This window comes from Ovis canadensis, chromosome 8 (genome assembly GCF_042477335.2).
Source record: "Ovis canadensis isolate MfBH-ARS-UI-01 breed Bighorn chromosome 8, ARS-UI_OviCan_v2, whole genome shotgun sequence".
In the NCBI taxonomy this organism is placed as follows: domain Eukaryota; kingdom Metazoa; phylum Chordata; class Mammalia; order Artiodactyla; family Bovidae; genus Ovis; species Ovis canadensis.
The window spans coordinates 68,683,957-68,697,425 of NC_091252.1; the positions used below are offsets into that span (position 1 = coordinate 68,683,957).

Genomic DNA, 13,469 nt, shown 5'->3' on the forward strand with positions numbered 1-13,469 from the left:
TATCCATGAATTACTCTTCCTAATGTGCTATTCAGTAAATGAAAACATCTTTCAGAATCTTGAGTTTTTCATAAAAATCAAAGAAGCTAATATAAATATCTCTTCTCTCATTCTGTATCAATACCTGCCTAAACCACACGAACCCACATTACTTTTGAAATACAATACATTACAACAAAGTGTAGAATCTTGGGATTCAAAAGCCAACTTCAGCATTATCTGGGTTTCCTGTCACTTTAAACCCCAGTGCCACACGCCAAGGAATGCAGGGCTGTGTTTAGTTTGTGAGGGCTTCCATAACCAAATACCATAGACTGGCGGCTTAAACAACAGGATTTTATTTTCTCACAGTTCTGGATGGAGGCTGGAAGCCTAAGGTCAAGGTGCCAGTGGGGCGGGCTTTTCCTGATGCTTCTTCTTGGCTTGCACATGGCCTTCTTCATGCTATATCCTCATGTGGCCTTTTCTCTGTGCCTGGGCATCCCTGGTGTTTCTCCCCTTCTCATATGGACACCAGTCACACTGGATTAGGACACCACCCTTATGACCTATTTTAACCTTAATCACCTTTCCAAAGGCCCTATCTTCAAATTCAGTCACACTGTGGATTAAGACTTCAACAAATGAATAAGGGAACACAATTCAGTCCATAACAAGGAACCTGACAGAGCTTACGAGAGGGGAAGGTAAAAAAAAATACATATATTAATGAATAAATTAAGATACTTGTCAAGAATCTTTGATGTACGCTCAAACATCTGGATGAAAGAGTAACCTGTACCAGTCCATAGCAACCTCAGAAAACTTGTTGGAAGTACCACTCATAATCATTGCAATTCCTTCGACTCAACTCTTAATTACTCTCTTTAATATCATACAAAAAGAAAGGAGATCCTCTTCCACTTGACACTTCAGTTCAGTCACTCAGTCTCGTCCAACTCGTTGCGACCCCATGGATGGCAGCATGCCAAGCTTCCCTGTTCATCACCAACTCCCAGAGCTTGCTCAAACTCATGTCCATCGAGTCCAGTGATGCCATCCAACCATCGCATCCTCTGTCATCCCCTTCTCCTCCCACCTTCAATTGTTTCCAGCATCTAATGAGTCAGTTCTTCGCATCAGGTGGCCAAAATATTGGAGCTTTAGCATCAGTCCTTCCAATGAATATTCAGGATTGATTTCCTTTAGGATTGACTAGTTGGATCTCCGTGCTGTTCAAGGGACTCTCAATAGTCTTCTCCAACACCACAGTTCAAAAGCATCAATTCTTTGGTGCTCAGCTTTCTTTATACTCCAACTCTCACATCCATACATGACTACTGGAAAAACCGCAGCTTTGACTAGATGGACCTTTGTTGGCAAAGTAACATCTCTACTTTTTAATATACTGTATAGGTTGGTCATAGATTTTCTTCCAAGGAGTAAGCATCTTTTAATTTCGTGGCTGCAGTCACCATCTGCACTGATTTTGGAGCCCAAAAAGATAAAGCCCATTGCTTTATCCATCTATTTCCCATGAAGTGATGGGACCAGATGCCATGATCTTAGTTTTCTAAATATTGAGTTTCAAGCCAACTTTTTCACTCTCCTCTTTCACTTTCATAAAGAGGCTTTTTAGTTCTTCTTTGCTTTCTGCTGTAAGGGTGGTGTCATCTGCATATCTGAGGTGATTGATATTTGTCCCGGCAATCTTGATTCTAGCTTGTGCTTCATCCAGACTGCCATTTCACATGATGTACTCTGCACAGAAGTTAAATAAGCAGGGTGATAATATACAGCCTTGATGTACTCCTTTCCCGATTTGGAACCAGTCTGTTGTTCCATGTCCAGTTCTAACCGTTGCTTCCTGACCTGCATATCGATTTCCCAGGTGGCAGTTCAGGTGGTCTGGTATTCCCATCTCTTGAAGAATTTTCTATAGTTTGTTGTGATCCACACAGTCAAAGGCTTTGGTGTAATAAAGCAGAAGTAGATTTTTTTCTGGAATTCTTGCGTTTTCCATGATTTCCAATGGATGTTGGCAATTTGAGCTCTGGTTCCTCTTGACATCCCTTCAACTATTTGAAGCAACAATCCAATCCCCCTCTAGATGAAATGTTCCTAGTATTTCCAAATGCTGCATGAATCCATGCATCACAGAGTGATTTCTGTACCCTCTCATTCCCCTCTCCCTTTCCACTATTCACATTCAACATTGGTTCCCCAGCCCCCACCCTGCCCCAGAACCAGGCTCATAGAAAGGTATTGTGCCTTTCCTTTAAGATTTCTAAGATAGCTTTTTCCCTTCCATGTCATCCTTGCACAGGAGCCATGCTAATCTCTGTATCATTCCATTTTTAGTATTAATATATGTGCTGCCAATGTGAGCACTAAGATTTCTTTATAAACCTTGTTTTGTTCTCATTCAGTTGATTTTACATTGTAGCACTGTAGTCAGGACTGCTCAGCGCTTCCCATCTTATCAAACTGTTCCTTCCCTCCAGGGTCACATCTTGAAATCATAACATTCTCTTCTTTGAAGTATTCTATTCTTGCCTTTCTGTTCTATCCTTTGTCATCCAATGGATTCTTAATAGCCTCTGTATGCAAAGCTCTTGAGGGATATAATTCTGCATTAAAGTATGATCCCCTGCCATAGAAGAGATTAGAGACTCTCGTAGTAAAGGAAAAAATGTTGGCACCTAGAAAAAAATCATAAAGATGAAATACAGAAGAATTCACAAACCAGCATCTCATTACCAAATGAGTGAGAAGAGATTCCTGCCATAAGGTCAAAGGTAAGAAAAGAAATAAACATTTATAATGGCTAGTACATGCCAGGCATACTTAAAGGGTAACCTACTTGAGATTATTCATTTGTTCTTATAGGACAGACAGAGCTATGAACAGGGCATGTGAAGTCCTTTCTCTTTAGGAGCTGGCATCCTAGTAGGGAATGCAGAAAATAAGTGGACAATTATAGTAGTTTAATATACCAATCAAATAGAAGAGAGTTGGACCATAAAGATGGCTGAGCACTAAAGAACTGATGCTTTCAGACTGTGGTGCTGAAGAAGACTCTTGAGAGTCCCTTGGACTGCAAGGAGATCCAACCAGTCCATCCTAAAGGAGATCAGTCCTGAATATTCATTGGAAGGACTGATGCTGAAGCTGAAACTCCAATACTTTGGCCACCTGATGCGAAGAGCTGACTCATTGGAAAAGACCCTGATGCTGGGAAAGATTGAAGGCAGGAGGAGAAGGGGATGACAGAGGATGAGATGGTTGGATGGCATCACTGACTCAATGGACATGAGTCTGAGTAAGCTCCAGGAGTTGGTGATGGACAGGGAGGCCTGGAAGGCTGCTGTCCACAGGGTCGCAGAGAGTCAGACATGACTGAGTGAATGAACAATAGACTTACTGATTAAAGGCATCACAGAAACAAAACTGTTTAATGAGAAAGAATGAGTGGAGGAAGCTCACGATAGGTCAGGGAAGATGTGTCTAATGACAGAACCTTTGGGCTGAGACCTGAATGCCAAGGAGGAGCCAACTGTGCGAAGATTTGAGAAAATGTTTGAGGCAGAGGAAAAGCAAGTGCAATTACTCTGAGTTAAGAAGGAGCTCAACTGTTCAGTCAGGGGTAAGGCAGCTACGTGGTTGAAATCTACAAAGGGGGAGAGTGGCAGGAGTTGGAGAGTGAGGGCAGGATCAGACTTGGAGGGTATGGTGGTGCATGGCGGGCTGACATGGTCTGACATCCTTCACCTCGGCTACAGTATGGAGAAGAGACTGCAGGGGAGCAGGAATGGGAGCCGGGGGTATAATTCAGAGACTGCTATCACCCAGAGAAGAAAGAGTAGGAGCTGGGCCCTGCCTGGTGACAGCAGAGGCAGAGGGGAAAGGACAAATTTGGCAAGTGGGACCAACAGGATGTGCATTAGGTTGCAAACGGGGAGCAAAGACTACACAGAACTAGGGACTGAGGTTGGGACCAAGGGTAAGAATGTTCACATTCAGGACAGATGGTTTACCTACGCGGGCAGTGAGGGACAGAGCTCCCTGGAGCTGTATCTTTATTTTAGTTCATAAAATAAATTTTAGTTCCTAAAACAAACAGAAAGCGTTCACTCACATTCAGTTGTAAACCACACTCGCGTTCAGTCACGTAGGCAAAATCATCAGAGAGAAGAAAGGGTGGCTGCTATTTGTTCAGACTCCCTTGGATTAAGATGAATTTTTACCCCTCCCTTTGTTCCATGTCAACACCGTAGGCGAAGAAAATCACAACAGTGAATTCAGAGCTACTGAAGCTTCTCTCCTCAAGAGGAAAAAAATTCAACCAGGTATTTTCAGACATGTGACATCAGAAGTAGATATGACATACTGCATTTTAAGGAAAGGAGGGAGGGAGGGGGAGAGAGAGAGAACATGTTTTCTATTCATTTCCTTCTATAAACTGCCTTCCCTTCCACCAACACTCACCAACCAATCGCCCTAGGAAAAGGAAGGAAACTGCTCCATTTCCTAGGGAAATACACTGTTACAGTCAATTTATTAACTTCTCAGGACTGGTGATCCTTTTTAAAGAAAAGTCTGCTTTGGCAACCAAAAAGGAGAAGTTGATGATACCAGCTTCCCTTTTCTGCAGTCATGTGTTAAGGTGCAAAAAGAGTGTCCTTCACCAGACTGTAGTTAAAAGAACTGCATTCATTCGTAAAAGAAACAAAAGGGCTTACACCATTATAGAGATTTTTATGTTTCATCTCAAAGTCCTAAGGACCTTCTGAGAATAAGAGCCAGGCACTGATCCTTCTCAATAAACAAGGAAAGAAATCACAACAGAGAAACCAATAATATTTACTTCAAATCTAAACAAACCTGTGTTGGATCAACAGCTTTAATCTATAGGAGATACATAATTAAAAAAAAATAATGAAGATTCAACACAAATCTTTTTTCAGTCATCTTCCCTTAACCTTTATAATTTGGGCTTCAGTTCACACATTTTATGGCCCCCCTACAAAGTCCTGACTTCTCAAGTCTTCTGGAACACATATGACATACCACGCATATTTTTTCTGCTAAGAAAACTTCTACATGTACACATTCATATTTTATAAAGATACCAATGGATCTTTTTTTTTGTTCATTTTCCAAAGGCAAGCTTTATCCACTCTCCAGCTTCCTCTTCTAGATTATCCTTTAAACCAATACTCAAATGCCAGAATTCTTATTAGCACTGGTAAGACTTACTGTAATATATACGTATGGTAAACTTTTACCTCAATGAATGTGTTTCGTGGTCAGCTGTGGTTATTTCTATCAATTTCCTTCAACTCATAACTTAGTTAATTCTGACGTGATTCACCCCAGAATCCCTTGTAACTGCAATTCTCCCACCTCTTAATATTTAGAAAAAATACATAGCTCTCAGTGGAATTCTACTTGTAACTTATGGATGACTGTTTCCATTATGGGAATTTAAAAGCATGCATGAAGGGTCCAGATATGGCAACTGGTTTCTTAATACCAAAGAGAATAATCTCACATATGTCAGAAGAGCTCTCAGGACTTTTATTTTTTTACTTGGTTTAACCAATTTCTCTTGGTTAAAATTATAGCCTGTTAAAGTTAGAACAGACCATAATCCAGCCCACAGAAAAAATATATAAGAAAATCATGCCCTGGAAGACTAGACAGCTTACTCAGGTCACACTGCTCTCTGGATCTGATTTCAGGAAATGTGCATGCACGCACACAGAGCTTGCCTAATTAGAAACTTTTCTATTGTCTCACTGATTTTCCCCACTCAGCAAAATTCTGAAAAGTCTGGTTCTAATCAGGGAACTGCAATATAAATCACAATGGGACACAACCGTGGCTAAAATGGGTAAAATTTAAAAGACTGCAGATGTCAAATATTGGCAAGAATTTGGAGCAACATAAACTGATACAGTGGCTGGTGGGGCCATTACTTGGGTAACTGGTTTGCTGTATCTACTACAGTTGAACATACACATTATCCTACAACACTGCAACCCAATTTCCAGACACACACACGAAACAAAACAATGTACAAGAGTGCTCACTCAGCATTGTTCATAAAAGGAAAAAACAAAACCAAACAAAGTAAAAACACAGAAACACTCCAAACGTCCAGCAACAGTAGAAAGAAAAACTAGATATGTCTGAACACACTAATGAAAACCTAGGACTGACAGCTACCTGCAACAACACAGATGCAACAATACTTAGAAAGTGCACAAACCTAATGGGAGAAAGACATTTAACATAAATTACCTGATTCCATTAGATAAAGTTGAGAACAGGAAGGTTAATCGGTGACATTAGAAGTCAGGACGCTGGTGATCTCTGGACAGTATGAATGGGCTCTAAGCATGAGAAGGTCTACAAGAGGCTGGCAATGTTCTACTTCCTGACGTGTGGTATTGTAACATAATTCACTGAGCTACACTAATAATTTCTATACAGTTCAGCTCAGTTCCTCAGTCGTGTCCGACTCTTTGTGACCCCATGAATCACAGTATGCCAGGCCTCCCTGTCCATCACCAACTCCCAGAGTTCACCCAAACTCATGTGCATCGAGTCAGTGATGCCATCCAGCCATCTCATCCTCGGTCATCCCCTTCTCCTCCTGCCCCCAATCCCTCCCAGCATCAGAGTCTTTTCCAATGAGTCAACTCTTCGCATGAGGCAGCCAAAATATTGGAGTTTCAGCCTCAGCATCAGTCCTTCCAATGAACACCCAGGACTGGTCTCCTTTAGGATGGACTGGTTGGATCTCCTCGCAGTCCAAGGGACTCTCAAGAGTCTTCTCCAACACCACAGTTCAAAAGCATCAATTCTTCGGTGCTCAGCCTTCTTCACGGTCCAACTCTCAAATCCATACATGACCACAGGAAAAACCATAGCCTTGACTAGACGGACCTTTGTTGGCAAAGTAATGTCTCTGCTTTTCAATATGCTATCTAGGTTAGTCATAACTTTCCTTCCAAGGAGTAACTGTCTTTTAATTTCATGGCTGCAATTACCATCTGCAGTGATTTTGGAGCCCCCAAAATTAAGTCAGCCACTGTTTCCACTGTTTCCCCATCTATTTGCCATGAGGCGATGGGACCAGCGGAGAAGGCAATGGCACCCCACTCCAGTACTCTTGCCTGGAAAATCCCATGGATGGAGGAGCCTGGTGGGCTGTAGTCCATGGGGTTGCTAAGAGTCGGACACAACTGAGTGACTTCACTTTCACCTTTCACCTTCATGCATTGGAGAAGGAAATGGCAATCCACTCCAGTATTCTTGCCTGGAGAATCCCAGGGACGGGGGAGCCTGGCGGGCTGCCGTCTATGGGGTTGCACAGAATCGGACATACTGAAGTGATTTAGCAGCAGTAGCAGCAGCAGATGGGACCAAATGCCATGATCTTCGTTTTCTGAATGTTGAGCTTCTAGCCAACATTTTCACTCTCCTCTTTCACTTTCATCAAGAGGCTTTTTAGTTCCTCTTCACTTTCTGCCATAGGGTGCTGTCATCTGCATATCTGAGGTTATTGATATTTCTCCTGGCAATCTTAATTCCAGATTGTGCTTCTTCCAGCCCAGTGTTTCTCATGACGTACTCTGCATATAAGTTAATAATTTCTATACAACTCTCTCTATATACGTGTGTGTGTATGTGTGTGTGTGTGTGTATAAAATACTTCTATTTCTTAAAATTAAAAAAAGTCTTTAATTATGTGATGGGATGTCAATATATTTATCTGTTTCTTTCAAAAACATGCATTCTTTGTGTGTGTTCATGTGTCCTGAGTCCTTCTCTGAATTGTGTGTGTTTGCACCAGGATGAAGGGGCCCTGTGAAACACCCTCTTCTGGTTCACCTCATATAGTAGGCTCAAGCCTTTTCAACCCACAGAGACTTGCTTATCCTTGTCCTGGATGTCACACGTAGGATGTCTCAAATAAAATACAGATGTTAAAGGGTAAACGAGTGTATATCTCCTTTCCTCATACTGTTAATGAAAACGGTACTGTTTAAAACAATAACTTGGGAACTAAATCTAAAGTTTGAGAACTAAATCTAAGCATGTCTTTAAAGCACTATGATCTTCTGGTCTTTGGATAACAATCAGTTTTATTTGTACGTCAACTTCAGTCTATTGGGAATGGTTGCCTAGAACACTGCACTAAGAAAGATTTAATTCCGTGTTAAGGTCAGCGATGGAGAATACTGTCAAAATGGAGCACAAACAACTTGCTGACTCACAGAACACTTTCTGTCAACAGAACACTTTCTCCCTTAGGATAAAAACAGGTTCTTAATCATTTTAAATGCTCCACAGAGAAATCTCTAATAAAGTTTTAGTTTATTGTATCTATTTACTGCATATACTTAGAAAGTGATATTATTTTAACATAATTTTATTTTTAACATATTTTACATTTACATATTTAGAATATTTAAATATTTTATGCTTAATATAAATTATATTATAGTAATCACTGCAGATGGTGATTGCAGCCATGACATTAAAAGACGCTTACTCATTGGAAGAAAAGTTATGAGCAACTTAGATAGTATATTCAAAAGCAGAGACATTACTTTGCCGACTAAGGTCCATCTATGGTTTTTCCAGGAGTCATGTATGGATGTGAGAGTTGGAGTGTGAAGAAGGCTGAGTGCCGAAGAATTGATGCTTTTGAACTGTGGTGTTGGAGAAGACTCTTGAGAGTCCCTTGGACTACAAGGAGATCCAACCAGTCCATTCTGAAGGAGATCAACCCTGGGATTTCTTTGGAAGGAATGATGCCAAAGCTGAAACTCCAGTACTCTGGCTACCTCATGAGAAGAGTTGACTCATTGGAAAAGACTTTAGTGCTGGGAGGGATTGGGGGCAGGAGGAGAAGGGGACGACAGAGGATAAGATGGCTGGATGGCATCACTGACTCGATGGACGTGAGTCTGAGTGAACTCCGGGAGTTGGTGATGGACAGGGAGGCCTAGTGTGCTGCGATTCACGGGGTCGCAAAGAGTCAGCAACTGAACTGAACTGAACTGAACTGAATGTGGTTTAAATACATCATGAGTAAAGCAAATCAACAAGACTAGAGATTATTTGTAACAAAAAGTAGCTTAATAGGGAGGAAAAAAAAACCCACTTAAGTTTAAAAACATTTTGTTTCCTCTATCCTACATTTTGCAAAACAGAACTGCCAGAATAATGTTTTGAAAACTCACAAAATTCCAACTTTACTCAATGCTATTTTGGGGTTCCTCCAAGAATTAAGTCTTTTGACTGCTATTTTTGGTATAAATTAAACCATACAACTCAGTATTTTTTTTGGTATAAATTAAAGCATACAATTTAGTATTTTACACATTTTCATTGATCTTAATCAAAATTAATATGAAATTAAATTTTCCCACTGCAATACTCAGGGAGACTTTAGCTTCAGTTGAATAGATGTATATATTCTAAATATGAGGATGTTTCCTTACTTACAGCATCTTCTCTTTTGATTTCTTCTGTAAAATTAGATAATTTTACTGACACAAATTCAAAAGATGCAAATGGAGTGTGAAGAGAAGCACCTAAATGGGCTGCAAAGTATCATCTTATTCAGTCACATTCAATATTATTAGCATTACCAGATGGGGAAAAAAGTGAAGTGAAATTTCACACTTCTCCCTTTCACTTCCATGTGATTTCTGCAGAGCCCTTATCAGTAACACACACTTGATGGTAGGTTAGATTTTTAGCAGTAATTTGCTCTACCGAAATCTAAACTTCCCAACATTTAAACATTTAATCTTAGAATTTAAAAAAGACAACCTTCCTCTGCTTCCCTGGTTCACCCATTCTCTCAACTGTCAAAACTTCAAGTAGTTTACTTTCTCTTCTTTCCATAAACTTCTAACAGCCTTCTCTCCCACTATCTATCTGATGCCTGTGTCTCCTATTTTGTTCAGAACTCAGAAACTTTCCATCTTTACCCATCAAATTTCGAGTCCACACCACACTTTGCAACACATCTGTACAGTGGATAAAAAGGCAAACCACTTATCAGTGGTCCATTCTCCATAGCCTCTCACCTTCAAAGACAATTCTTTCACAAGTATACTCTCACCAGAATTTCCCTTGTGTAGTGGGAAAAAAATGTACCTTTTCTTTGATCATCTTTATATTTCTATGGTAGAATCTACTAGTTGTCTCCTAAATAATTGATTTCTCCCTTTTCTCTCAAGTAGAGCAATCCTCATTTTTAGTGAGCACACTGAAATCCAGCTAAAAGATGCTTTCAGCCTTCCTGGCAGTAGCCATGTAACTCCAAATTCTGGTCAGTAATATACGCAGAGGTGAGAGGGTGTTGGGAAGTCCCTTTAAGTGGAACAGGTCAGTCATTCAGTCTCCTTTTTCTCCATCTACACAAGGACCATGGATAGGACACCAGATTTCTTCTTTTTGAATTTTTCAAATCTGTGAACCGTCTTCTTTTTAGTTAAAATATATATATATATATATATATATATATATATATATATATATATATATATATATACCTTTTGACCCCCTTGACTCATTTCTCCCACCCCTCACCCCTGACAACTACCAATCTCACCAATCTGTTCTCCATATACAGAAGTTTAAGGGTTTTTTGGTTTGAGTTTTTGTTTATTTTTATTTCACATGCAAGAAAGATCATATAGTAATTGCCCCCTCCTCTGACTTAATACAGTGCACTTGAGGTCTATCCATGCAGTCACAAATGGCAAGATTTCAGGGTTTTTAAATGGCTGAATAATGTTCCACTGTGTATATCTATCTATCCACCACATCATCTTTATCCATTCAGTCATCAATGGACACAGGTTGCGTCCATATCTTGGCTACTGTAAATAAAGCTGTAATGAACATGGGAGTGAGATACACTTTCAAGCTAGCATTTCTGTTTTCTTTGGATAAAAATCCAAATGTAGAACTGCTGGATCATATGGGAATCCCTGGTGGATCGAATGGTAAAGAATCTGCCTGCAATACGGGAGGCTGGGGTTTGATCTCTGGGTTGGGACGATCTCGTGGAGGAGGAAATGGCAACCAACTCCGATATTATTGCCTGGAGAATCCCATGGACAGAGGAGCCTGGCAGGAGCCCATGGGGTTACAAAGAATTGGATATGACTGAATGACTAACACAACAGCACAGTGATAATTTTACTTTTCATTTTTTGAGGAACCTCCAATACAGTGGTTGCACCAATTTACACTCCCACAGACAGTGAATAAGGGTTCCCTTTTCTCCACATCCTCACCAACACCTGTTATTTCTTGTCTTTTTGGTTTCCTTTGCTATGTGGTTTAGTTTGACGTAGTCCCGCTTATGTTTGCCTTTGTAGGTTTCACTTTTGTTGTCAAATTTAAAAAATCATTGCTGAGACCTATATGAAAGAGCTCACCACCTATGTTTTCTTCTAGGAGTTGTATAGTTCAGGCCTTATGTTCACATCTATACCATTCTGAGTTAATTTTTGTGTATTAGTGTAACATAGCAGTCCTGTTTCTTTCTTTTCCATGTGTCTCTCCAGTTTTCCCATCACAATTTATTGAAGAGACTCTTTTTTTCTACTGTATATTTTTGGCTTTATTGTAAATTAATTGATAATATATACATGGGTTTATTTCTGGACCTTCCATATTTTTTAATTGACCTATGTGTCTGTTTTCAATGCCAATACCATACTGTTTTAATTGCTATAGCTCTGTAATAGTTTGAAATCAGAGAGTGTGATTACTCCAGCTTTTTTTTTTTCCCCCAAGATTGTTTTGGTTATTCAGGATGTTTTACAATTCCATATAAATGTTAAGATTGTTTACTTTATGAAAAATACCATTGTAATTTTGATAGGGATTACACTGAATTTGTAGATTACAGTGGGTAATATGGACATAATATTAATTGTTCTTATCCATAAGCATGGAATAGCTCTCCATTTACATGTGTCTCCTTCAATTTCTTTTCTTAATGTCTGGTATTTTTCAATATATATCCCTGGTTAAATTTATTCCTTTCTGATACAACTGTAAATGGGATTTTCTTAATTTCTCTTTCTGATAGTTTGTTTTTAGTGTATAGAAACACAACAGATTTTGAGTAGTGATTTTGTAACCTGCAACATCACTAATTTGTTTATATTAGTTCTATATTTTATTAGTTATACTAGTTTTTTGATGGAGTCTTCAGGATTTTCTATATATATATATCATGTCATCTGCAAATAGTGAGTTTTACTTCTTTCTTTCCAATTTGGATCCCTTCTATTTATTTTTCTTGCCTAATGCTCTGTCCAGGACTTCCAATACTTTTGAATGAAAGTGGCAATAATGGGTATCCTTATGCTTGTTCCTGATCTTGGAGGGAAAGCTTTTAGCTTTTCACCACTGAGTATGATGTTAACTGCAGGCTTGTTACTATGGATGTTACTATGTTGAAGTAAGTTCCCGCCATACCCATCTTTGTTGAGAGTTTTTATCATAAATGGATGTTAAATTCTGTCAAACATTTTTTCTCTATTTACTGAAATGATCATATGATTTTTATCCTTCATTTTGTTAATGCATTGTATGCATCACATGGTCTGATTTGCGGAGGCTGCACCAGCTTTTCATCCCTGGAATATATCCAGGGATTCACTCTTTCAAAGTCACCAGTTTGCCAGATTCAATTCTCTGTTTTCATCTTATTCAGTGTCTTGGCAACATTAGATACATGATGCCTCACCCATCCTTAAAACACTCTTTTTAATCTCTGGAACCCCAGCAGAGACTGATTTTCTTCTTACCTTAATGGTCGTTCCTTCCCTGCCTATGCTGTTTTCTCCCTGCTTTCCCAACGTCTACATTTTTTTTTAAGCTCTAGCCCTCTGAATTCTACTCCCTTCTATGTGATTATTTTAGATTTATAGTTTTAAATATCATTTGTATTCTGATGCCACTCTGGTCTCCAAACTCATATATCTAAACTAGACGTTTGACATCTCCACTTGGATGCTTAAAAGATGCCTCAAAATTTACTTGGCCAAAACAAAACTCTCCCACATCTCCTGAACCGTCGTTCTTTCCATCTTAGTACGTACTCACCACCATCCACTTGGCTGCTCAATGCAAAAACCATGGCATCACCCAGACGTCCTCTCTCCCTCTCGCCCCCGCCCCACCCCAAGCATTACAAGTCCTGCTGGCGGTGCCTCCAGGGTACATCCAGCACTTCTCGCCAGCTCCCCAGCTACCACTCTGGGGCAAGGCAACAGCTCTCTCTTCAAAACCCTGCCATAGCCAGGGTGTCCTCCTTCTATTTCCTCAAAGTCTATTTTCTAAGCAGCAGCCAAAGTAATCTTTTCAAAGTGCAGATCTGACTGTGTCTCTTCCCTGCCTCCTGGACTGAAATCTAAGCTCCACAAGGCCTCACATGG

General features: G+C 39.8%; 1 protein-coding gene and 1 non-coding gene across 2 annotated transcripts in view; both read right to left on the reverse strand.

Annotated features, from left to right (window-relative positions):
• STX7 (syntaxin 7) overlaps positions 1–13,469 on the reverse strand; it is a 60,809-nt gene that overhangs the window by 34,170 nt on the left and 13,170 nt on the right. The window lies entirely within an intron of this gene.
• Positions 2,261–2,370, reverse strand: LOC138445481 (U6 spliceosomal RNA). Its single transcript, XR_011258911.1, has one exon. It is a non-coding gene; the product is annotated as a U6 spliceosomal RNA (small nuclear RNA).